This window comes from Grampus griseus (genome assembly GCF_964374135.1).
Source record: "Grampus griseus genome assembly, chromosome: 4".
NCBI lineage: Eukaryota > Metazoa > Chordata > Mammalia > Artiodactyla > Delphinidae > Grampus > Grampus griseus.
In genome coordinates, this window is record NC_138997.1 from 82,520,421 (window position 1) to 82,547,766 (window position 27,346).

At 37.8% G+C, this 27,346-nt stretch overlaps 1 pseudogene across 1 annotated transcript; it reads left to right on the forward strand.

Annotated features, from left to right (window-relative positions):
* The first annotated feature begins 3,958 nt into the window (after positions 1–3,958).
* Positions 3,959–4,266, forward strand: LOC309821920 (elongin-B-like; annotated as a pseudogene). The gene has a single exon. The product of its transcript is annotated as an elongin-B-like (transcript).
* Positions 4,267–27,346: the final 23,080 nt, after the last annotated feature.

Below are 27,346 nucleotides of genomic sequence, written 5' to 3' on the forward strand. Positions count from 1 at the left end.
TTTTTTCCTTTCTCTTGGCCTATCCAAATTCTATTCTTTCTATTGCTCAGCTCACATTCCAACTTGTACCTGAAGCATTCTCAGACCCTTTGGGTATACAGTGATCTTGTTCTTGCTAAAATCATATCACTTCTACCCCAAGCTAGACGCTCACATTCCAACTTGTACCTGAAGCATTCTCAGACCCTTTGGGTATACAGTGATCTTGTTCTTGCTAAAATCATATCACTTCTACCCCAAGCTAGATTCTATGAAGCTTACTTCCTATGGCTAATTAATAGATAATCTGCAAAAAAAAGTTTTGTGGCCAGAAAAATAAGTTGATGAAATTCTGAGTTAAAAAGTTGAATAATTTCATTTTTTAATGCTCCATGGTGTGAAACTACAAAAGGGGACAATTATTTGAAACATTTCCCAAATTTATTAATCTAAGTAAAATTTTCCTATTTTTCCTTAAACTAGCATTTCAAGCAATTAATTTTGGGATACAAGAATACATATTACGTATTATGGCAATTTAATATGTGCTTCCTCATCAACTCAAATTCATTTTATTTTTGTTTGTTTATGCCTGATCTTCCCCAATAACAATATTTTGAAGTGCACTGGGATTCAAAGCTTAGAAAGAAAATTTTCGTGAATTCTTTAATTTGATCTTCACAATAATATTCCGAGCTGGTATTATTTAAGAAGAGACCTGATGGCTTCGTTCAATTTTTCAACCAATGATGATTGAGCACTGACATGACAGGCACCATGTGGGCTCTGCAAATGCAGTGGTACCCACGGAGGCAGACAGACTTTTAACAAAACTTTCACAAAATCCATAAGTACTTTGAAGGAGAGTAGTAATTGCTAGTACTTACATAATACTAACTTCCTGGCCATATTCTAAATATTTAAATCATTCTCAAAATAACCTAGAAACATTTATCCCCATTTGACAGATAGAAATTGAGACACAAAGAGATACAGTGATTTGCCCAGGGTCACCCAGAGCCAAAATTCAAACCCAGGCAATCTGGCTCTAGAGTTTGCCCTAGGATGTACTTCCTCTCTATGCATGGAAGTAGGAGGCATAGCAAGAACATGTAGCTGGAGACCTTGCCTACTATGCATTATTAGGGAAAGAACTAATGTTTAAGCTGAATCTTCAACAATGAGTAGAGGAGGATAATTGTAAGCAGAGGAAAAATCAGGTGGAAAGGTTTTGAGTAAGTTTGCCATATTCAAGGAAGTGTATAAGTGCCAGACTGACTTGCCTATAGTGGTCCAGGGTGGAGGACAGTTCATGCCTATCAGAGGTGTCATGTCACAAAAATGTAATCTTCAGGAGATGGATGGTGATGATGATTGGACAACAATGTGTACTTAATACTATAGAAGGATACGCTTGAAAATGGTTAAAATGGTAAAATTTATGTTGGGTATATCTTACCACAATAAAAAATAATTGAGCAAATAGAAAGTAAATGAAGAAAAAATGATAAAATCATAACAATAATTAGGGATAGATGATGGATATATGAGAATTCATTATAGTACTCTCCCTACTTTGAAGTATATTTGAATTTTTTTTTCCTTTCCCTTCCTTTTTTGCGGTACGCGGGCCTCTCACTGTTGTGGCCTCTCCCATTGCGGAGCACAGGCTCCGGACGCGCAGGCTCAGCGGCCATGGCTCACGGGCCTAGCCGCTCCTCTGCGCCATGTGGGATCCTCCCGGACCGGGGCACGAACTCGTGTCCACTGCATCGACAGGCGGACTCTCAACCACTGCGCCACCAGGGAAGCCCTATTTGAATTTTTTATAGTAAAGTTAATATAAATGTAAAAATGTAACTTTCAACCTAAAAATAATGAAAAGCGACTATTCAGAAGGAGAGCTATATGATAAGGTTTTAAGATGATCACTGGATGCTGTGTGAAAAATAAAAATGAGATTTCAGATGGTTAGGCAGAAGAATATCATTTTGTCTATGATGGAATCAGTAGTCATGAAAAGGGATGCACTTAAACATATTAAGGTTGTAGAATCATCAGACTTGATGATGACTGGATATTGTGACATTTCTGGCATGAGCTATGGAGTAGATAGTTAAGGAGGTAAGAAGATAAGAAGAAAACCAGGGCAGCGTGATGTTATAGAAGTCAAAGAAAAAGGTAGTCAATGTTGAACGCAGAGAAGAGCTTGAGTAAAGTGACCACCAAATTTAGGGTTACAGAAATTATTTGTAACCTTACCTAGAGGATCTTGGGTGGGAGCCAGTTAGTCATAGGTCGATGTCACAGACTGTTTGTGTTTGCCCCAAGTTCATATATTAAAACCCTAACCCCAATGTGATGGTATTAGGAAGTAAGGCCTTTTGGAGGAAATTAGGTTCAGATGAGGTGATGAGGATGCAGATGGATTTGTTGTTATGGGGTTGGGTAGTTAAGGGAATTTCTATCTGTTGGCTTCTACTTTTCCTGTGAAAAAAAGAATTAGGATAATACTAAACTTTTATTGATGGTTTATTGACAGCAGGCATTATTTTAAAAGATTTACATATAGTGACTCATTTACTACTTACAATAACCTTATGAGGCAGGAAATATTATTGTCTCTTTTTACCAATAAGGAACTGAGGCACAGAACTGTTAAAAAAAATGTATCCCTAAGGCTGCATTTACGTAAATTGCTGGAACCTGAATACAAAGCCAGACAGCTTACTTTTAGAGCCCACAGTCTTAACTACGAGCCACATTTAACTAAGGTCATCCACTGATGGTGAAGGAGATATTGGAGGAGTCCGTCATCGAAGGAGTATGAAGGGAGGAAAGAGTCTCTCCAGAAACTGGAATATGATAAGATCATAAGGGATATAGAGAGCTCAGTTGAGACTTGGAATTACAAACTGAAAGTGCTATCAATCAACCTGGTGATGTGATTTGCTCCAGAGGATCTCAGCTACTTGAACGCAGGCACTGAGAAGACAGACTATTGTGTTTATCTGAGGTTAGCATTTATCGGGTATAGCAAAATGACAAAAAGACAACGGAGAGTGAAGGTGGCTGCAATAATCTACAGGGAAAGAGGCTTTGGGGAATACATCCCTCATATTAAAATGCTCTTTCTACTATGCTAGTATTTTTTCTCTCATTGGCCTTTTCTGGCAAAGACATTTGGTTAATAGAGCAGAGCCTTCCAATTCAGCTAAGTTCAACACACTGGTATAGAGAATTTACTATATACTAGCCTGTCTGCTACATGTTAGGTATTTTGAACAAGGATTTTGCTCTTTGTTTACTATTAATGCCACTGGTACCAGAAATTTTGTCTAAAAGCAGTGTATCAGATATTTAAGTGCCTTCACTCTGGCTTCTATATCCTATCTTGGTTACAGGGTCATATCACTGATTACTTTCAGATTTCTTTCATGCCACTTATGTCACTCTGTAATCAAAAAATGTTAATTTTCTAGTAACATGAACCGACCCTAAGTTAACACCTCAAATTTTATTTTACAATTTAAAAAGTTAAAATTTGCATCTGAGACAAATTAAAAGGAGAGTCAAATATAAAATTTTGTAGATATCATAATGACCCATCCCAGCAAAATTTTAATAATTAAGACATAGGTAATTGGAAGCTCTGAATAATTTTCAGGGTTGTTTGGACATTAGCTGATCATCAATACCCTATGAAAAACTTACTTTTATGATGATTCTGGTGGACTGAAATTGTGTACTAGATTCTGAATCACAAAATTTTACATAGATTAAGAAATAATGAGATGGATCACTAGAAGTAATTTTACTTTGAAACTGTTAATGCAACGTGTGGCCCTTGATTTCAAAGGCAATAGAATTGGCTGTTAAAAATACAGATTCTGGGGGTGAGCTGCCGGGAACAGGGCGGAGTGCGGCCGCACGGGTGTGTCAAGGGGGAGAGGCAGCCGCTGCCATAGACGTGTTCCTCATGATCCGGTGCCACAAGACCACCATCTTCATGGACGCCAAGGAATCGAGCACGTGTTCGAGCTGAAGCGCATTGTCCAGGGCATCCTCAAGTGGCCGCTGGTGGAGCAGCGGCTGTACAAGGACGACCAGCTTCTGGACGACAGAAAGACATTGGGCGAGTGTGGCTTCACCAGCCAGACAGCATGGCCTCAGGCCCCAACCACTGTGGGGCTAGCCTTCAGAGCAGATGAAGCCTTTGAGACCCTGCACATCCAGCCCTTCTCCAGCCCACGTGAGCTGCTGGAGGTGATGAAGCCACAGGACTGAGGAAGCAGCGCCAATGAACAGGCTCTGCAGTGAAAGTCCCCCTCCCACCAACTGCACCCCAATAAGAGATTTGGGTGCCCCCCCAAAAAATACAGAATCTGGGACTTCCCTGGTGGCGCAGTGGTTAAGAATCTGCCTGCCAAAGCAAGGGACGTGGATTTGAGCCCTGGTCCAGGAAGATCACACATGCCGCGGAGCAACTAAGCCCGTGCGCCACAACTACTGAGCCTGCGCTGTAGAGCTCAAGAGCCACAACTACTGAGCCTGAGTGCCACAACTACTGAAGCCTGCACGCCTAGAGCCCGTGCTCCACAACAAGAGAAGCCACGGCAGTAAGAAGCCTGTGCACCGCAAAGAGTAGGCCCTGCTCGCTGCAACTAGAGAAAGCCCGGGCGCAGCAAGGAGGACCCAACACAGCCAAAAATAAATAAATCAGTTAAAAAGAAAACCATATATATATATATATATATATATATATATATATATATATATAAACTACAGAATCTTGGTCCCCCTTCCAAATCTACTGAATCAGAATCTGCATTTTAATAAGATCCCCAGGGAATTTGTTTGCACATTACAGTTTGAGAAGCACTGGTCTGGGTCATCATTATAGTAATTAGTATTGTGATGGGTTGAAATGTGAACTCAAAACACCCACTGGTTTTTACGTTTTAGTCTAGAGATGAGCTGACCACATGTAAGTCCTGATATTTTTTAGGCAAAAAGGTAGTTTGAGAGAAAAATGGGGAGAAAGAACTGAGGTCTCCTTTTATTTTAGACTTGATGTGATTGTCTGGTTGGCAAAAGCATCCATTCACAATTCTGATACCCATTTTCTCTGGTCTTCTTTGTGGTCATACTCTGGCTCTCCTCTTTCCTTCGGCAGTCTTCCATATTCCTCAATTTAAATTCCCTGATTTTCAAAGGCAATAGTTTCTAGATTCTCAGCAGCCAAGTATTTATTGGGTAGAAATGAGTTAACCCAAGAAACGTTTGAAGTTGGCAGGATTCTGATGGTTCAGGAAATTTTGAAAGTCATCATATGGGGCTCTAAATATTGGAATGGTTGACAAGATTTTTCCAGCACATGGCAGATGTTGACTCACAGGAATTAATGTGATTAACCTTCAGGCAAAGTACGTTCAAGGCAGAGAGGTGAATCTGAGTCATTAGCTTTTGGTTCTGGAGCAATGAAAAATTACGGCATTTGCTCTGTCCATGCCCTTCCATACACAGATCACCTCATTTATATCATTGCTCCTTTATGTTTCTTTTCAAAAGTAAGAAATGCCAAGGTGAGTGACCAAAAGAGAGCAGCTATTCAGTATATGGCAATGACAACCAAGCTAAGGTTTTCTTCTCATCAAATATTTCTATTGAGAAGTCTTTTGTTTCTTCCTCTCTGTGCTTTCTTCTTGGAGAAGAAAGAGGCTTTTCAAAAGAGTTGCTGAAAAGTTACAATTTCTTCTCCTCTTAACTCCCCAACCCACTCCAATCTCTCCCCGGTGCTTTACCAAACCAGCATTTTCCAAGAACACCAAAGACCTAATTTTCAAATGTATTTGAAAAAAGATTAATTCTCAATCTACCTGAACTCAGAGAAGCATTTGGTATGGTTGACCATTAACTCCTCTAGAAACCATCTCCTCCCTTTGTTTCATGGGACACACATACTCCTGGTTTGCCTCCCACGTCTCGTCTCTATTTGCATAATCAGTTCCTAGTTCCTCCTCTGCCGCTCCTTTTTTTGAGTATTTCTTAGGGCTCCATCCTCTTCTCTTTCATTTTACTTCCCCTCCTGAAGCAATCTTATTCACCCTTTTGGCTTCAATTGAATCACTCCAATACTGTCAGTAATAATAACATTTAATGGTTGGTTATAATGTGCCAGGCACTGTACTAAGCTCTTCATTTGACGTATCTAATTTATTCCTCATAACAACTCCAAAATGTTTAACTCCATCCTGTGCTTCTCCTGAGTCTCAGAAATGCTCATACACACGTATACCAGAAAAGTCCTTTGCCTGTCTTGGAGGCACCTCAGAGGTGAAATGTTAAACATGGTATTCTTCATCTTTCCCACTCTACTCCATATAAAATCTATTCTTCCAAAATTGTCCCCTAAATCAGTTCGTGGTATCACCAACCACCAACTACTTGCTCAAGCCAGAAACGTAAGAGTCAAGCTTTTTTGATTCTTACATTTGACCATGCTGTCTAATCACTAAATCCTATTGATTTTACTTCCTAAATATCTTTCTAATATGCCACTTCTGTTGATTTCCATTACTTTAGATCAACTCCATGGTTTCTCAACTTTCACACCATTGACATGTTCGATCAGATAATTCTTTGTTATGGTAGATTGTCCTGTGCATTGTAGGATGTTTAGCAGCATCTCTGGCTTCTACCAACTAGATGTCAATGACGGCCCTTCGTCCTTCCCCCCAGAGTTGTGACAATTAGAAATGTCTCCAGGCATTACCGAATGTTCACTGGGAAGCAGTAATGCCCCCAGTTGAGAACTATGGCTTTAGTCCCAGTTAATATCATCTCCCTCTGTATTTAATACAACAGACTTAATTTGTCCTAAATGGTGAAAAACGCAAATGTCACAACCCTTCTTAAAAACTTTAGTTTCTCCAAGCATTTAGAATAAAATCCAGAGTTCTTAAAAGTATTCCCAAAGATCTTAAAAACAGGTTTATTGAAATATAACTTATATACAAGACTGTACATATCTAATGTCCATAATTTGATGAGCTTGGACATGTGCATACCCATGAAACCAACACAACAGTCAAAAGTAATAAACATACCCATCACCTCCAAAAGTCTCTTCTTGCCCCACTTTCTTTCTTTTGTGGTAAGAGCTCTTAACATGAGATCTATTCTCCTAATTTTTAAAAAGTGCACAACACAGTATTGTTAACTAGAGGTACTATGTTGTACTGTAGATCTCTAGAACTTTTTCATCTTGAATAACTAAAAACTTATACCTATTGAAAAAATCCCCACTCACCCTCTCTACTCCCCATCCCCTAGCCCCTAGCAACTGCCATTCTAATGTCTACTTCTATTAGTTTGACTATTTTTGATGCCTTATATAAGTGGAATCATGCAGTATCTGTCCTTCAGTGACTGGATCATTTCATTTAGCATAATCTTCTCCAGACTTATCCATGTTGTTGCATATGACAGGATTTCCTTCTTTATCTATTCATCCATCAACAGACACTTAGGTTGTTTCCATACCTTGGCTACTGTGAATAATGCTGTGATGAACATGGGAGTGCAAACACCACTTTGAGATAGTGATTTCCCTTCCTTTGGATACACACCCAGAAGTGGGCTTTCTGGATTATATGGTAGCTCTATAGTGCTGCAACATTTACATTCCCACCAACAGTGTACAAGGCTTCCAATTTCTCCACATCCTACCCAACACTTGTTAATTTGCTTTTTGAGAATAGTCTTCCTTTTAAAAAATTATTGAAATATACTTGGCATAAAATTGTGTAAATTTAAGGTGTACGTGTTAATTTGTTATTATTTATATGAGGTGATATCTCATTGTGGTTTTGATTTGCGTTTCTTTGATGACAGTGATGTTGAGCACCTTTTCATATATCTGTTGGCCATTTGTATGTCTTTGAAGAAATGTCTGTTCAAGTCCTTTGCCCATTTTTAAATTGGGTTATATATATATTTTGCTATTGAGCTGTAAGAGTTCCTTATATATTTTGAATATTAACCTCATATCAGATATATGGTCTGCAAATATTTTCTCCCATTCCACAGGTTGCCATTTAATTCTGTTGATTGTTTTCTTTGCTGTGCAGAGCTTTCTAGTCTGATGTAGTCCCACATGTTTATTTTTGCTTTTGTTTGTGCTTTTGGTGTCATGAACAAGAAAGCATTGTTAAGACCCTCTAGAAATTTTACAGTTTCAAGTCTTACATTTACATTTTTAATACATTTTGAGTTTATTTTTGTATAAGACAAGGGTCCAATTTCATTCTTTTGTATGTGGATATTCAGTTTTCCCCACACCATTGTTGCAAAGACTATCCTTTCGCCATTGTGTGTTCTTGGAATCCTTGTGGAAGATCAGTTGACTACTTATATGTCAGTTCATTTCTGGACTCTCTATTCTGTTCCATTGCTCTACATGTCTGTCTTTATGCCAGTAAAACACTGTTTTAATTACCTCAAGTGATCTACAGATTCAATGTTATCCCCATCAAAATCCCAATGGTATTTTTTACAGAAATATAAAAAAGTCCTAAAATTCAAATGGAACCATAAGAGACCTCAAGTAGCCAAAGCAATCTTGATGAAGAACAAAGCTGGAGGCATGACATTTTCTAATTTCAAAATATATTATAAATTCACAGTAATTAAAAAAAAGCATTCCCAAGTTTTGACTCTTACTTATTCTTCAGTTTCCTTTTGGGCTGTATTGGATTTCCTTATATAAGCATTTCCTCAAAATACCAATTCTCTGTCCTTGGGCTTTTTGTAGCTCTTTTGTCCTTTGCTTGGAATGCTTCCACTTTCCCCTCTCCCTTCTCCTAGTCAATTGCCCATCATCCTTCAGGTCTCAGCTGACAAGTTACTTACTCAAAGAGATCCTTCTTAACCAGTACTGGTATTCCTCTCTACCAGACTAGGTTAATGACTCATGCTACCCAAACTATATGCTTCCATAACAGATTGCACTTCCTCTTTATATATATATATATATATATATATATATATATATATGTTGTCTGCTTAGTACCTGCTACAATGCAGGGCACATAGTACAAACTCAAGTGATTGAATGCTTTGGAGACTCTATTGGAAAGAAGCAGTGGTATCTCGTAGCCTATAAGGATAGGAAATTCAGAGACGTCTCATTAGCTACAAGAAGTAGGAACCATAAAGTCAGGGACCAAGGTCACATTTTCTATCTGCTGGGACCAAATGATCTCTTGTCTCTATTCTTCTTGCACCCTTGCTTTATCTGTTTCTTTCTGCACTTCACTCTTTTTACCCATGTCAAATCAGCCTTGACTCTATAAGAACTCCATTACTGGCTTGTCTAATACCAAGTAACAAGTGCAACTAAATCATAAGTTTTCTGTAGTGCACAATTCAGTGGCCTCATATCCTGAAATTAATGAGAAAGATGAACAGTGAGATGTATGCCCTTGATTCTATGGTTACTTCTTTGGTTTTCCAGAAGCCAATAGAAAGACATATGAGAACTTAGAGAATTTTTTAAAAATCCTGAGCATCTCATGGACCCTCTTCCACAGAGCATCAGTGTTTGGTCCCAAAGAAACAAGGCCAAGAACTCTCATAATCTCCAAATGCTGACAGAGCCACCACTGAAAGCCAGCCAACATGAACTGACCCTTTTTCTTGTTGAATGGACACCACAGGAAATGATCATCAGTGAAAGAACTAACTTGATTTGTCTGATGGCCCTACAGAGACAAAGTTTTATTTATTTTTAAAACAGAACTAGAAATAGTTCCTTAAATTTTTAATTTCACTGTAAAGCTTGCTACCAGGCATAGGCAATTATATGCTTTGAGGAGCATGTATGGTGAAGCAGATGCATTTATGCTGAGACACATTCAGAGAAGAAAAAGTGGGCAAATTATATGGGGGCATATGGGCTTTGGTAAAAGACTCAGCCAATTGTCCCCACATCTCAAGAGCGAGACACAGCTTATATTTTGGAATAGCGGAAATCATACTTTTGTGGATGTAGATGAACGCTCAAGTGTGATACATCAGGCAGCAGAGGCTGCCACTTGGAGCAATGCTGATTTATTTTAGGTAAGCTAAGCCAAGGGAAACCCATAATTTTCTAAGGAAAAGATTTTGCAATCATCTTTAAACTTTCAGATGCTAATTCCTATCTTATTTCTATAACCACCCGCTCTAGAGCATGTTTAATGAAAATAAGAGATGATGGCTGTCATATCTTAAGTGAGCTAAATTTTATCTGTGCTGAAAATCAATGTGAAATAATCTCTAATTATAAAGCTGGGAAACAGAACATTTCAGCACATGTGCGTTAAAGGAGCAGGTCCCCAGTTCTTACCATTAGAGCTGTCTTGAAAATTACTCACATCTGCTAAAAGGGGAAAAGACTGAGCTTCTTCATCCGTGTTTTTTAAAAAATCTAAATATTTTGCAATTATGATGAAGTTTCGCCTGAACACCGATTTTTTTCTATGTTAGTGATTAAAGACATTTTATTTTACATGAAAAATGTCTCTGATTTGTGTAATACTGAATGCAGAAATTATATAGCATACCATACATAATTTTGCAAATGCTAAATAGATGGTATATGCTAGGTGTCATGTTAAATGCCTCACATGTTATCTGACTTATGTTTACTTCCCGGTCAAGATAATGATCAAGTGGCAAAAACTCCCCATGGGACTAACTCTACTAAAAATTTTCCAAAAGATTCAGAAATCTACTTCAAATCTTCAGACAACAGCAACACAACAGCAAACCATAGAGAAAAGAACATAAAAAATGCTTTCATATGATATATAGCTTCTTTAAATATTTTAAAGGGTTGGGTTTTTATGGCTTGGGAAACATGATGATATTAATCATTTATCTTTGTACTTAAATAACAAGTCATATTTAATCTAAATCAAATCATTAATCTACATATGTTATGTACTGCTATGTGCTGAGATATGTAAGGGAGGTTTCCATATGGAACTAAATTCATAAACTCATTTCTTCAGCTTTTCTTCCTTTCAACTCAGTAGTCCACTTTCAAACCTGTGATTAAGAAAGAGGCAACATATAGCAAAAAAAAAAAAAAAAAAGGATTCTTGAAAATCTCATAAATAATTGGGCCATGTTATACAGTTGATGGTCTTTTTTGCATTGCTGCTCACATTTTGAAAACTGCATTTTCTCCCTCAGTTTCCAAAACCACCAGTGAAAAAAATGATCTCTATAGGCATAAAAAGCCCCCTTAAGAACTGAATGGACAAATGATCATCTACACTATGTGGGTAAATCTTTTTAGACTGGTCATTTTTATCCTTCAAATTGCACATAACTTTGTGCTGGAATTGATGTTAAACTTAACAAGGTGCTCTGATCTTATATCAACTCTCAGATTTTTCTTTTGTTTAGAGATCATGGAAGTGTTGCTGAAAATTCTCATTCAGTTTCATAAAAGATCTGCCCATAAACTTCAAAAATCCTAAACCACCGTAGGTCTCACTAAATGAAAATACATTTGATCACATTTATCTATGTGAAGGGGAAAATTAACCAAATCAACTCTTATGAGGCTCTATCAAGTCATTTTGAATTGTTGTAAAAGGCATTAGTGGAACATTGATTAGTAACTAAAAGCTGAAGTAGACTTAGTTGATCAAGGGATAATAAAACCCTGAAAAATGTTGATCTTATTATTACTGTTTTTCAGCTATATCCTTAAGGTTGGGTCAAATCAATTCATCAACAACTCAGCTGAACAGCTGATATTCTACTTTAGAGAAAGGAAACTGCATCCATCGATCACCCCAACATTATTGAGTTACACTAAATTCCTCTCACTTTAAAAGTCTCTTAAGCAGAGAATGTCAAAATCTTTTATGCTGAGAAGGAATACCTACCTCTTAGCTGAAATTTCATGGCTGAATTTTGTGCATTTCTTCGTGAAATAATGTTGCCTCTCAGAATAATTCATGTCTTCTGGCTTTTATAAGGTCACTTATATCCTACAACTTTTGAACTGGGATGTCTATTTTATATTAAAATGGTATATTTACTATTCTGCTGGGGCACTACAAGGGATAGAAAGGAAATTTGCACACCATTCTAATGCAGGCTGCCTTTAAGAAGCCATCATAACTGACAATCACATTCCAGTGTATGTTTTCTTGAAGTCACTTGGTCAGAAATGTGTTTCATCATTCACCGACAATTTCAACCTATCTTTTCAGTATAAACTAGGCCACTCAACTGTGAACAACAGTTAATTATAAGCTCAATTTTTAAAATTGAAAATGCAGGATCTTATACATATATTTGTCAAATTGATTAGTATGTGAAAATGAAGATTGAATATAAGTCTGGAAGCTCTCCTACAGAGAGCTTTATTTATTACCTAATAAAAAAAGCCCATTTTTTCTGCTTAGAATAGTAGGTCCTTAAAAGTCCAAGGACATGGATTTCTATGATATTTTTCATGTCAGTCAGTCAATAATTTACTAAGCACCCACTGTGTTCCTATGTTTATTGTATATAAATTTCAATATTTTCATCTTGAGAAAATGAAAGCCAAGATTTGTTATAATCACATAGTTCTTTTTTTAAATTAGAAAACGAAGACTATACTACCTGAAATCTTTCAACTCCCAACTCATCTGACTTGTGTTTATATTGTTGTGGGGTTTTGTTCTAGTCCTTTGATGCTCAAAGCTGGTTTGCAGCCCAGATGCAACTTTCACCTGAAGCTTGTGAGAAATATTTACAAACTATCTATCCAATAATGAGTTAACATCCAAAATATATAAGAAACTTATACAACTCAAGAGCAAAACAAACAGGCAAACAATCTGATTAAAACTGGGCAGAGGTCCTGAGTAGACATTTTTCCAAAGAAGACATGCGAATTGCCAACAGGTACACGAAAAATGCTCAGCATTACTAACCATCAGGGAAATGCAAACCAAAACTACAATGACATAGCATCTCATACATTTTGGGATGTCTATTATAAAAAAAAGGGGGGGATAACAATTGTTGGTGAGGATGTGTAGAAAAGGGAAACCGTGTGCACTACTGGTAGAAATGTAAATTGCTACAGATAATGTAGAAAACAGTAAGCAGTTTCCTCAAAAAATTAAAAATAGAACTACCACATGATCCCGCAATTCCATCTGTGGGAATATATCTGCAGGAAATGAAATAACTATTGTGAAAAGATATCTGCATCCCTATGTTCATTGCAGCATTATTCACAATAGCCAAGACATGGAAACAACCTATCGATGGATGTATGGATAAAGAAGTTGTGATATATATACATACAATGGAATATTATTCAGCCTTTAAAAAGAAGGAGATCCTGTCATTTATAAGAACATGGATGGACCCTAAGGGCATTATGTTAAGTGAAATAAATCCACTTGTATGTGGAACATAAACGTGCCAGATTCATAAAAGCAGAGAGTGGAATGGTGATTGTCAGGAGCTAGGTGGGGGTGGGGTGGAGGAAATGGGAGATGTTGATCAAACTTCAGTAAGAAAAAACAAAAAAATAACAAAATAAAAACGGTAGGGCTTCCCTGGTGGCGCAGTAGTTGAGAGTCCGCCTGCCAATGCAGTGGACACGGGTTCGTGCCCCAGTCCGGGAAGATCCCACATGCCGGGGAGTGGCTGGGCCCGTGAGCCATGGCCGCTGAGCCTGCGCGTCCGGAGCCTGTGCTCCGCAACGGGAGAGGCCACAACAGTGAGAGGCCCGCGTACCGCAAAGAAAAAAAAAAAAAAAAAAAAAAAAAGAAAATGAGTAAGTTCTGGGGATCTAATGTATAGCATGGTCACTATAGTTAAAAATACTGTATTATATACCTGAAAGAGAGTAAATCTTAAATGTTCTCAACACACACAAACACACACACACACAGAGGTAATTACATGAGGTGATGGAGCTGTGTACTAACCCTATTATAGTAATCATTTCATGATAAATAGGTGTATCAAATCATCACATTGTATGCCTTAAACTTTTACACAATGCTATACATGAATTGTATCTCAATAAAGCTGAAAAAATTAAAGGTAAAGAGAAAAAAGAAATACCATATCTCAGGTCCCATCCTCAGATCTACTGAATTAGAATCTGCATTTTAACATGATCCCCAGGTGATTGGTAAATTTGAGAGGCACTGATACATATTGTACCATGAAATTAGAGACAAAGTATAATGTTTTCAAAGAAGAAAGAGCTATTTAGATATAACTATCACATGATTAAACTATTAAGTGAATAAAGAATTATTCATTGTTGATTATTGGTTTATAAATAGATTGAAGATTTTTGTTTTGCTGATGAGCAATATTTATATGACAACAAAATAACTCATTAAGGATTAAGAAATATAAAACAAGACATTTTTACCTACTACTAAATAATTGGCTTGGATTGCAGTTATTGTTTCAATTAAGTGTTTATTTTAGAGAGCTGTATATGAAACATCATTTGGATAACCCATTAGAAGATAATAAATGCTTTGCATCTTAAATGTTAGAGCTCATCATTATTTCTCTGGTATATGCATGGTAGATGCCATTATCCAAATTGTATAGGTGAAGAAAAGAGGTCAAAGAATTTAAGCCATTACCCATATAGTGTGATGTGTTTGTTGGGCCTGTTCATTTGCCCAACTTGAACAAATTGCCATGATAGAAACCCAACTTAAGCCAGTGTAAACATAATTGAAAATTCTGGAATGTTTGTATCTAGAATACGGCAGATATGAGGGATACGGGGCTCAAGGCACACCTTACCAGCTTAACACTCTCAGCGGAAAAAGTAACACTTGTCCTCTCCTTGGTGGCTCTGGCAGAAATTCCTGGCAGGCAGTCTCACTGGCTCACTTTGAGTCACTGTGGCTGGACGGATAGGATAGAATTGTGTGGCCAAGAGGAGAGGATTAAAGAAATAACAGGATCAGTGTCAGTGCCTACAAAGCATGAGGAAAGAGGTTGTCCCTGGAAAGAGGGATTCTGAGTTTTAGAAGGGTAAAAGAAAATAGAAATCAATATAATGGTAAGTGCTTAACTGGGTCAAGATCATACACTGAGGAGTTTCGATTTCTCTTTTCAATTACACTTTACAGAAACATTGAAGCAGTTGTTATCATTTGGTTGTGGCGATGGGATGTGCTCATACTGAAATTTCCTGGAGGAGTATTTAAGCATACGTTCACCTGCATAGAGCCTTAGACTGATATAGTAAGGGTCTCAGGTGAGAGTGGGTGGAACAATGTGAGGGCAGAATCCAAGGTTTCACCAGATATCTATCTGTACTTAGGAAGTTTAATTTATTCAAAATATTCTCTAAATTGGGTCTCAATTGGACAGTGATAAAAGATTAGTAAATGTAAGGTGTCTTGGTTTTACTTATTTATTTTTAAACATCTTTATTGGAGTGTAATTGCTTTACAATGGTGTGTTAGTTTCTGCTGTATAACAAAGTGAATCAGCTATACAGATACATTTATCCCCATTTCTCCTCCCTCTTGCATCTCCCTCTCACCCTCCCTATCCCACCCCTCTAGGTGGTCACAAAGCACTGAGCTGATCTCCCTGTGCCATGCGGCTGCTTCCCACTAGCTATCTATTTTACATTTGGTAGTGTATATATGTCAATGCTACTCTCACTTTGTCCCAGCTTGGCATCTTGGTTTTCATAACATGATGCCTTTTTATTTTAAAGAAAATAAATGTGTGTCATATTCCCTGTGCCCCTCCTTTTTCTTTTTTGGTAACCACACCTGTGGAAAGCCCATCTGTTCAGATTAAGAATTCATGTTAGTACGGCAGGTGGCAAGTGGGTCCTTACCTGGGAAGAAATAAATAGCCCCTCAACAGTTGCCTTGAGAAATGCAAGCAACACATCATTAAAACTCAAAACAATTTTTGCCACATTTCTTTAACGCTTCTGGTATGTATGACGCTCAACATTAATGATTAAAATGAGAATTGCCAATCTTGAAGTTATCAGTTACTAAGGTCTTTCTAGCCACATTTATAGGAATAAATGAGAAAAAATATCAATCGATGCTTTCTTGCTTAAATAATTTTTTCACCCCATGCATCTGAGGGTTAGGCCATCATAAGTTTTCAAGACCTTAGGAAAAGATACCAGTTTCCCCAATCCTTCATTAAATGTGTATTAATGCATTCTTCATCTCTTCTTTAATGGTCCCTAAATTCTAAAGTATTTTTCAGTTTTGGATCTTTTTGTGTAAAATGTTTTATTTAAATCTCTCTTTCAGATCTCTACAGGTAAATAGCTAATGATCACTGTTAACTTCTTTCAATGTAACATGATTAATTATAACTCCAGTGTTTGTAACTACTATATCTATGATAATACAGTACTGCTTATCCTTATCTTTAAATCCCCAGCCAGTTTCTAATATCTGCCCTTCTATATAACCTTTCCCTTTTACAATAGAGTGCTTAACGAGATATTAGTCTCTAATCATTTAGATTATAGAAAAATCCCCTAAAGTCTTTTCAACCAGTTTCTTTTTAACCTGAACATTGAAATCCTCTCTTATGTAGTACAAATCTTTCTTCATTCTCTGAAAGTCACTTCGAAAGATGTTTCATATTTCTAGAAAATGGGTAAACCTCACTATACTCAGATGCCATCTTGTTCAAAGCTTTTAATGCTTTGTTTAAGGCATGTTACTACAGTGCTAGGATAAGACTTACCACATGTAAAGATATTTACAGCATTGAGTAGGCTGTGAAATACAATCATCTTGGGCAGCAGAGCCAGAATGTGAAGAGTACTAAAATTAAGATGCTCTCTTTCTATTCCTTGACTGTAACTCCTTTCAACTTCACACCTTTTGAAAATCAAAGCCTACTATTAAAATAAAGCCATATAGAAATAAGTCCTCTTTTTCAAGTGCCTAATAAAAACTGAAATTGAATTTAATTGATGCCCCTTAAATTAATCTCTCTGTGGTTTCATTTTCAACGTTAGCAACAAAAAGACTATTAAAAAAGGAATCCAAATCCCCAAATCTGCACTTAATCCTCCACTGCTAAATTTAAGAATCTTTGTGTGGCATGGACATGAAATATGCCTATGTATTTATAAGATATTTTAAGCATAAACCAAGCCATCTGTCCATCTTCGTGTCTCCCCACTTTTCATGCTATTCTCTTTCCTACCCTTAGTAGCTCTTCCTTTTAGCTTTAAAGCAATACACAGGTTTCATAAAAATAGACACCTGAGCTCATGTGTTACCAAAAAAAAACTATGCATATATCACTAAGTATATATCATTTACGTTTGTAAAATGTCTATTTCTATATACATATCAGTGTATTACTATGGATACACAGAAAAAGCACTGGAAGAATACTCACCAGGTTATTTAACTAACTGAGGAGGAGTGGGATGGGTTGGTGTAGAGGGCAGGAAATGAAGACAGACTTCTAGGTTTACATGTTTTATTTTTTACATTACACAAAAAAACATACATATATTTAACTTGTACAGACATTTTACAAAATTAAATGCACTTTCAAACTATTGCTTCCTATTTATGGAGAATTTTGAGACAAGGGTGAAATCCCACTCCTTGGTCATTGACAATTTACCCTTCCAAGCATCTAAGTGAAAAGAGGTGAATTCCAGTAAGACAGAGGAGCAAGCAATATTAAGCACAGAGAAGTGAGGGAAGTTGGAGAGTGGCAAAGAGACACTGGTTTGGTAACAAGAAGTGATGGGAGATGTCCAAGAAAGTATTTTCAGTAGCATAGCAAGGGTAGAAATCAGAAGCTGGGGTAAGCAGGAAACCATAAACAACAACAAAAAAACAACCTACAGACTGGGAGAAAATATTTGCAAATAATGCAACCAACAAGGGCTTAATTTCCAAAATATACAAACAGCTCATACAACTCAACAACAAAAAACAAACCAATCAAAAGACCTAAATAGGCATTTCTCCAAAGAAGACATAAAGATGGCCAACAGGTACATGAAAAGATGCTCAACATCACTAATCATTGGAGGAATGAAAATCAAAACTATAATGGGATACCACCTCACATAGGTCAGAGTGGCCATCATTAAAAAGTCTGCAGGACTTCCCTGGTGGCACAGTGGTTAAGAATCTGCCGGCCAATGCAGGGGACATCGTTCGAGCCCTGCCCCGGGAAAATCACACATGCCACAGAGCAACTAAACCGGTGCACCACAACTACTGAGCCTGCACTCTAGAGCCCATGAGCCACAACAACTGAGAAGGCATGCTACAACTACTGAAGTCCATGTGCCTAGAGCCTGTGCTCCGCAACAAGAGAAACCACTGCAATGAGAAGCCCGCGCACTGCAATGAAGAGTAGCCCTGGCTCTTCACAACTAGAGAAAGCCTGCACACAGTAACGAAGACCCAACACAGCTAAATAAAGAAAGAAAAAAAAAATAGTCTGCAAATAACAAATGCTGGAGAGGATATGGAGAAAAGTGAACCCTCTTATACTTTGGTGGGAATGTAAGTTGGTGCAGCCACTATGGAAAACAGGTTGGAGGTTCCTCAAAAAACTAAAAATAGAGAATCCTAAAGATACTATCAGAAAAGTGCTAGAGCTAATTAATGAATCTGGTAAAGTAGCAGGATACAATTTAATGCACAGAAATCTCTTGCATTCTTATACATTAATGATGAAAAATCTGAAAGAGAAATTAAGGAAACACTCCCATTTACCACTGCAACAAAAAGAATCAAATACCTAGGAATAAACCTACCTAAGGAGACAAAAGACCTGTATGCAGAAAACTACAAGACACTGATGAAAGAAATTAAAGATGATACAAACAAATGGAGAGATATACCATGTTCTTGGATTGGAAGAATCAACACTGTGAAAATGACTATACTACACAAAGTAATCTACAGATTCAATGCAATCCCTATCAAACTACCAAGGGCATTATTCACAGAACTAGAACGAAAATTTTCGCAATTTGTATGGAAACACAAAAGACCCCAAATAGCCAAAGCAATCTTGAGAAAGAAAAATGGAGCTGGAGGAATCAGGCTCCCTGACTTCAGACTATACTACAAAGCTACAGTAATCAAGACAGTATGGTACTGGCACAAAAACAGAAAGATAGATCAATGCAAGAGGATTGAAAGCCCAGAGATAAACTCATGCAAGTATGGTCACCTTATCTTTGATAAAGGAGGCAAGAATATACAGTGGAGAAAAGATAGCCTCTTCAATAAGTGGTGCTGGGAAAACTGGACAGCTAATGAATAAAAGAATGAAATTAGAACATTCCCTAACACCATACACAAAAATAAACTCAAAATGTATTAAAGACCTAAATGTAAGGATAGATACTATAAAACACTTAGAGGAAAACACAGGCAGAACACTCTATGACATAAATCACAGTAAGATCCTTTTTGACCCACCTCCTAGAGAAATGGAAATAAAAGCAAAACTAAACAAATGGGACCTAATGAAACTTCAAAGCTTTTGCACAGCAAAGGAAACCATAGACAAGATGAAAAGACAACCCTCAGAATGGGAGAAAGTATTTGCAAATGAAGCAACTGACAAGGGATTAATCTCCAAAATATACAAGCAGCTCATGAAGCTCAATATCAAAGAAACAAACAACCCAATCCAAAAATGGGCAGAAGGCGTAAACAGACGTTTCTTCAAAGAAGATATACAGATTGCCAACAAACACATGAAAGCATGCTCAACATCACTAATCATTAGAGAAAGGCAAATCAAAAGTACAATGAGGTATCACCTCAAACCAGTCAGAATGGCCATCATCGAAAAATCTACGAACAATAAATGCTGGAGAGGGTGTGGAGAAAACGGAACCCTCTTATGCTGTTGGTGGGAATGTAAATTGATACAGCCACTATGGAGAACAGTATGGAGGTTCCTTAAAAAACTAAAAACAGAGCTACCATAGGACCCAGCAATCCCACTACTGGGCATATACCCTGAGAAAACCATAATTCAAAAAGAGTCCTGTACAACAATGCTCATTGCAGCACTATTTACAAGAGCCAGGACATGGAAGTAACCTAAGTGTCCATCAACAGATGAATGGATAAAGAAGATGTGGCACATATATACAATGGAATATTACTCAGCCATAGAAAGAAACGAAATTGAGGTATTTGTAGTGAGGTGGATGGACCTAGAGTCTGTCCTACAGAGTGAAGTAAGTCAGAAAGAGAAAAACAAACACTGTATGTTAACACATATATATAGAATGTAAAAAAAACCCAAAAATGGTTCTGAGGAACCTAGGGACAGGACAGGAATAAAGACACAGATGTAGAGAATGTACTTGTGGACACGGGGAGGGGGAAGGGTAAGCTGGGATGAAGTGAGAGAGTGGCATGGACATATATACACTACCAAATGTAAAACAGATAGCTAGTGGGAAGCAGCTGCATAGCACAGGGAGATCAGCTCTGTGCTTTGTGACCACCTAGAGGGGTGGGATAGGGAGGAGATATGCGAACATATGTATATGTATAGCTGATTCACTTTGTTATAAAGCAGAAACTAAGACACCATTGTAAAGCAATTATACTTCAATAAAGATGCTAAAAAAATAAAACACACAGGACTTCCCTGGTGGTGCAGCGGTTAAGAATCTGTCTGCCAATGCAGGGAACAAGGGTTCGAGCCCTGATCCGGGAAGATCTCACATGCTGCAGAGCAACTAAGCCCGTGCACCACAACTACTGAAGCCCTTGCGCCTAGGGCTCATGCTACGCAACAAGAGAAGCCACTGTAATGAGAAGCCCACATGCCACAACTAAGACCCAATGCAGCCAAAAATGAAAAAATAAATAAAGTTTTTTTAAAAAAATGAATAAAGCACACACAAAAGTAAAATAAAATAAAATAGGATACAAATTAACATGTGTACAAAACAAAAGCAGACTCATAGGTATAGAGAATAGACTTGTGGTTGCTGAGGGGGAGGGGGGAGGGAAGGGGAGGGAAGGCATGGAAGTTTGGGATTAGTAGAAGCAAACTATTATATGTAGGATGGATAAACAAAAAGGTCCTATTGTATAGCACAGGGAACTATATTCAATATACTGTGACAAACCGTAATGGAAAAGAATATATATATATATATATATATATATATATATATATATATATATGTAACTGAGTCACTTTGCTGCACAGAAGAAATTACAATATTGTAGATCAACTGTATGTCAATAAAATTAAATATATATATATGGCAAACTCCAAACTCCAGAGATTAATACAACGTGGTTCTAATATTAGTTTTCAATCCACATTCATTACAATATGGAGAACCTCCAGGATAGAACTGGTTAGTAAACAGTCCATCTAGTTACTTTTGTTCTATTGGCTTTGTTTTTAAGATTTATTTATTATTTATTTATTTTTGGCTGTGTCGGGTCTTAGTTGTGGCATGCGGGATCTTCGTTGAGGCATGTGGGATCTTTCACTGTGGTGCGTGGGCTTTTCTCTAGCTATGGCGTGTGGGTTTTCTCTCTGTAGTTGTGGTGTGTAGGCTCCAGGGCACGCGGGCTCTGTACTTGTGGCGTGCAGGTTCCAGAGCGCATGGGCTCTATAGTTTGAGGCATGCAGGCTCTCTAGTTGAGGTGCACAAGCTCAGTAGTTGTGGCATGTGGCCTTAGTTGCCCCGCGGCATATGGGATCTTAGTTCTCTGACCAGGGATCGAACCCACGTCCCCTGCATTGTAAGGCAGATGCTTTATACTGGACCACCAGGGAAGTCCTGACTTTATTTTTTAAAGCAGTTTTAGGTTCGCAGAAAAATTGAAGAGAAGGTACAGATTCCCATGTGCGCTCCACCCCAACATATGCATAGCCTCTCTCATTATCAACATCTCCCAGCAGAGTGGTATACTAACTACAGTTGGTGAACCTGCGCTGACACATCATAATCACCCAAAGTCCATAGTTTACATTAAAGTTCACTCTTTTGTCCATCTAGTTTTATATCCACCTTCTATTTCATTACCTTGATTTCATGTCTCTGATGTAAGCCACCTGAATATGCTTCCTAATTAAAGTTATGCAGTCCCAGTTGGTTGCTTGTTTCAGGACCAACATGCTAATTGAGGGGACTTCTCAATATCTCTATCTGAGATTGCTTGAGGTTGAGTGGGGCTCTAAAATCCAGGCCCACTGCTTCATCTACCAGGTTACGGCTCATGTGTTCATCATTTTGACACTGGCTGTTTTTTTTTTTTTTTTCCTAATGGCTATTGCACTTTGTTTCAGGAGCTGTTTGGGTGCAGGCACAGAGAAAGAAGATAGTTAAGTTTATCTACATTGTGGTTTAGCTATCAAGTGTAACAAAAGGACAAAGGAGCAAGGGAGTGAGAGCATCTTTATAGTGACAAACATTAAGTCTATGCTGGCAAAGAGGAAAGTGAATATAATAGAAGACTAATGGACAGGAACAAATTGGAGAATCACATGCTCCGGGAAGGAGTAGGTTACATGGTACATCTAAAAAGTGTTAAAGTATCTGTTTTCTGTGTTTTGGAAATTAGGGTATGGGTAAGAGCTTTGGAAAGTAAGCTCTCACAAGGATAAATTACTTGAATTGGCGCTACATTTGATTTCAATAGAAATGTTGCAGTTGATTAATCCACAAATCAGTAAAATACTAAGAAGGATGAAAATCACATTGGAAATAAATTAATTAGGAAAGTTTAGATAGTCTAAAAATTGATTCATCATGAGTAGGCAGGTTGTCACTTCTCATTAAGCCTTCTCACAATTAAAAAAAAAGCTGTGCTTTTGGAGACAAGAATGTGCTGCTAGAATTCAATGCTTCATCAAGAGATGGGGGTATGAAATAGAGCTACTAAAAAGAAAAAAGAAATGAATGTTTTCTCTCCCCTAATCTGCTCCAAATGAAGTCATATAATCATGGATGGTTCAATTTACTTAGTGTGCCCCAAAGAGCAGAAGGCAGGTTTAGTTCCATGGATATTTGCATATTTAGAAATCTTTGGTCCATTACTTAAAGAAATAACACATCATCTGATAGTTATTTCTTATAAGGAAATATGGCCTCTGAGTTCTGTCATATGACACGAAAGGGAGAAAATAAACATAGAAGGAAGCATAACAAGTCCTAAAACTTTTCATGATAAAGACTTCTAAGTACAAGGTTCTTGTGTAATCAAAGCATGTGTATCTGAAAAACGGTTTAAAACATGAATGAATGTGTCCCACACAGCCCCAATCTCTTCCTAAGGCACTTTCTTGTACCACCTGGCTCTTCCCCATTCAAACTGGATGTTATATGCACTAGGAGTGCTGGATTTTTTAAATCCTCATTTTGATAAGGATACAGATTTGGTGAATTGAAAGCAGAGGTTTAGAATCTGTGCCTTGCCTTGCAGGGGAAAAAAGATACCTTTGCTCCCTATGACTGGACAACATAGCAAAAATGACCACAAAATGTAGTTAGGCAGACACACCTAAAGCATCCTCATAGAGTTCTCCAGAACTTTCCTCATGTGGCCAAAGAATGATGAGGGCATGGCCTAGAGAGCTGAGGACCCTGACCCCTGGAAGACTTGATGGCTGAGATGGTGAGGGCGCTGAAGTTATCTACCTGTACAAAGTGGAGAATGGAGGATGCTGAGAATGTCCCATGGGACACCAGCCTGGATGCCTTGGGACCAGATGTTCCTTACTTCCTCTCTGCCACATCCTCATTCTCATACCTTGGCATCTTGGATCTTCAGATCCTCAAGAATTAGGCAAAATATTGGCATCCTGGGGAATAAAGTCAATGATTAACTGAGACAACCAGGAATTGACTATCACCACCCAGAACTGACTTTTTCAAGAAGAATTGGAGGATGCGAGATAAAAACTGAAATCTTCTTTATTAAGAAATAGTTTTTTTTTCCTACTCTGGAGTGTGTGCTTGAGAAGTTAATAGCATCTTTGAGTACACACAGATCCCAGATCAACAGCAGAGATGCATTATGGGGTAGATATTCATTTTTATGAAAAAATTCTTTACTTTATAAAATAATGCACCAGATTGCAATGCATACAAATATTGAATCATTATGTTGTACACCTGAAACTAATATAATGCCATATGTCCATTATACCTGAATTAGAAAAATCAAAAGGAATAATGTATAGATCATATACCTAATAATATTTTAAAATAAATTAAAAGTAAAATAAGATAATGCACAAAGGAATGCTTTTAAAATTCTTCACTCTAAGTGCATGTAACCTATTATTGGAGTTATAGAAATGTAATTTATATAAATGTTTGGGGAAATCATCAATTGTCTAATTAAAATAAGCCCATTTAACAAAACTCAAGCATACACATTGCCGTAGAGCTGAAGGAACTCGTGCCTCTTTCAGTTAGAATACAATAAGAAACAGTCGACGTTAACATGAATGAGCAGATGGACAGGAAAGAGGGACTATCTGCTGAGAATTGATGGTGAGGTCTGAGCCTTCCTTGGTGGCATCTGAAAAACGTTTAGCTGAAGATGGGGAGGCATTCGTTTTTGGATGAACACTAGAGAACCACATGTGTACCAGCACACGTGCACAACCGTGGGAATAAGACAAAAAGAGAAGCAAGGAAATTCCATGGGAGGTGGAGCAGAGTTGATTAGGAATCACAGAAGGCCGATAAGTAGAGTCAGTTCCTCTCAAGCCCTCATTTATGGAGCTATTTCTCCCACCTGCAGTGTGAACACAGGAGCTTGTTCTTCAGCTTGATTACTCTGTAAGTTGTAGAAGACAAAATACAGTCTGGAGGGATCAGGCGACGTTTAGGACTGCCCTTCACCTCCACCAGTTAGCCTCATTGGGCCCCTCTTGCCCATTTTACTCCTATAAGCTACTCAGGGCATCACCTATGAATTTGAGTTCTCTTTCTCAGGGCATAAAAATGCCAGCAAAGTTTCAACAATCATCTCATTCGTTTAAGTCACAAACCAGTTTACAGCAAGAGTATAAAACAGAGTGGAATATGGTATGAAAATAGTATTTCCTTTTCCCTTGCTTCCAGCCATGTAAGCTTACAACAGTTATTGAGGACACCAAGGATCTTCACAAAGTACAGGACAACAATACCAGCACATTGTATACATAAATATATATATGTATGTATGTAGTCGATTCTTGTTATTCATGGTAATTATGTTTTATAAAGTCACCATGGACACAGAATTAGAGAATTGCTTCTAGAGGAAATAAGAGTTAGGTTCCTATAAGCCTCTGGTCACAACACTGTCATCAACTGATCAACACATAACTTTGTTTTACTTGTGTTTCTATTTAAAGACAACTTATTTAATATATGCAGTCATCCCTTGGCACCTGTCGGGGATTGATTCCAGGACCCACTAGGGTTACCAAAATCCAAGGATGCTCCAGACCCGTAGTCAGCTCTCTGTATCCACTGTTCCACATCCACAGGTTCAACCAACTGGGGATCATGTAGTACTGTAGTATTTACTATTGAAAAAAAAGTCCACATATAGGTGGACCCATGGAGTTAAAGCCTATGTTGTTAAAGGGTCAGCTATATTGTTAATTCAATAGCATTGACTTTACAACAGCACTATAACATCTACCTGAACAAAGCTTATCTAATAGAGGTATTTTCTCCATAAGACCTATCACAGCCTTCTTACACTTAGGAACACTAGGCAGCACTTCAGCACTACACTTGGGGGCCATTTTAAACAGCAAAATCACCAACAGGAAAGAAAAAAAAGAGGTTAGAAATGTGGCACAAAAAGATCACAAGAAGGACACCTGTCTTTAGTATGAGAGCTGAAACGGTAAGGCAGAATATCACCTTATTCAAACTCAGCTGGGAACACACACACCAGGCAATTCAAATTTGGGGAGTTACAAATAAATTTTAGTGGGTAGGCAAGTTTGCAAGTAGAGAATATGAATAATGAGGAATCATGGACGTTAGTGGGTGCAAACCATGGTGATTTCTCTTCATCAGTGACAGTGCAAATTATTGAAAAGTGTTCTTCATTCCTATTGGTATTCAGATTTAGGAATGCTCTAAATGTTTATAGCAATCCACATGTTGTGTATCAAAGCACACTGCAGAAAAGGTTCGCAGGAAATAGACACTGAGGCAATGATTTGCATGCATGAGGTTTACTGGAATGTGCTCCTGGGATCAACCCCTGCAGGGAAATGAGGGCATGGGGTTAGGGAGGAAACACTTAACTGAAATGAAGTCACAAGGACTCACCAGGGACAAGGAGGGGGATGGGGGACGCTGGAGCCAGAATGGCCCTTAGAGTTGTCCGACATCGAAGCAGAGGAGCTGGATTTTTACAACTCCCCTTATGACAAGTCACTAATGCAGGCTGTCATTCAGAAGGAGCTGTGACTTTGTTCATCAGTGATATTGGACTCTAGTTTTCTTTCTTCGTGACATCTTTGTCTGGTTTTGGTATCAGGGTGATGGTGGCCTCGTAGAATGAGTTTGGGAGTGTTCCTCCCTCTGCTGTATTTTGGAAGAGTTTGAGAAGGATAGGTGTTAGTTCTTCTCAAAATGTTTGATAGAATTTGCCTGTGAAGCCTTCTGGTCCTGGGCTTTTGTTTGTTGGAAGATTTTTAATCACAGTTTCGGTTTCAGTGCTTCTGATTGGTCTGTTTATATTTTCTATTTCTTCCTGGTTCAGCCTTGGAAGGTTGTGCTTTTCTAAGAATTTGTCCATTTCTTTCAGGTTGACCATTTTATTGGCATATTGTTGCTTGTAGTAATCTCTCATGATACAGAGGACTGTATGTCTGCAGTGTCAGTTGTTACTTCTCCTTTATCAATTCTAATTCTATTGATTTTAGTCTTTTCCCTTTTTTTCTTGATGCGTCTGGCTAATGGTTTATCAATTTTGTTTATCGTCTCAAAGAACCAGCTTTTAGTTTTATTGATCTTTGCTATCATTGCCTTCATTTATTTGTGATCTTATCTGTATGATTTCTTTCCTTCTGCTAACTTTGGGGTTTTCTTGTTCTTCTTTCTCTAATTGCTTTAGGTGTAAGGTTAGGTTGTTTATTTGAGGTGTTTCTTGTTTCTTGAGGTAGGATTATATTGCTATAAACTTCCCTCTTAGAACTGCTTTTGCTGCATCCCATAGGTTTTGGGTCATCGTGTCTTCATTGTCATTTGTTTCTAGGTATTTTTTGATTTCCTCAGTGATCTCTTGGTTACGTAGTAGTGTATTGTTAAGCCTCCATGCAATTGTAT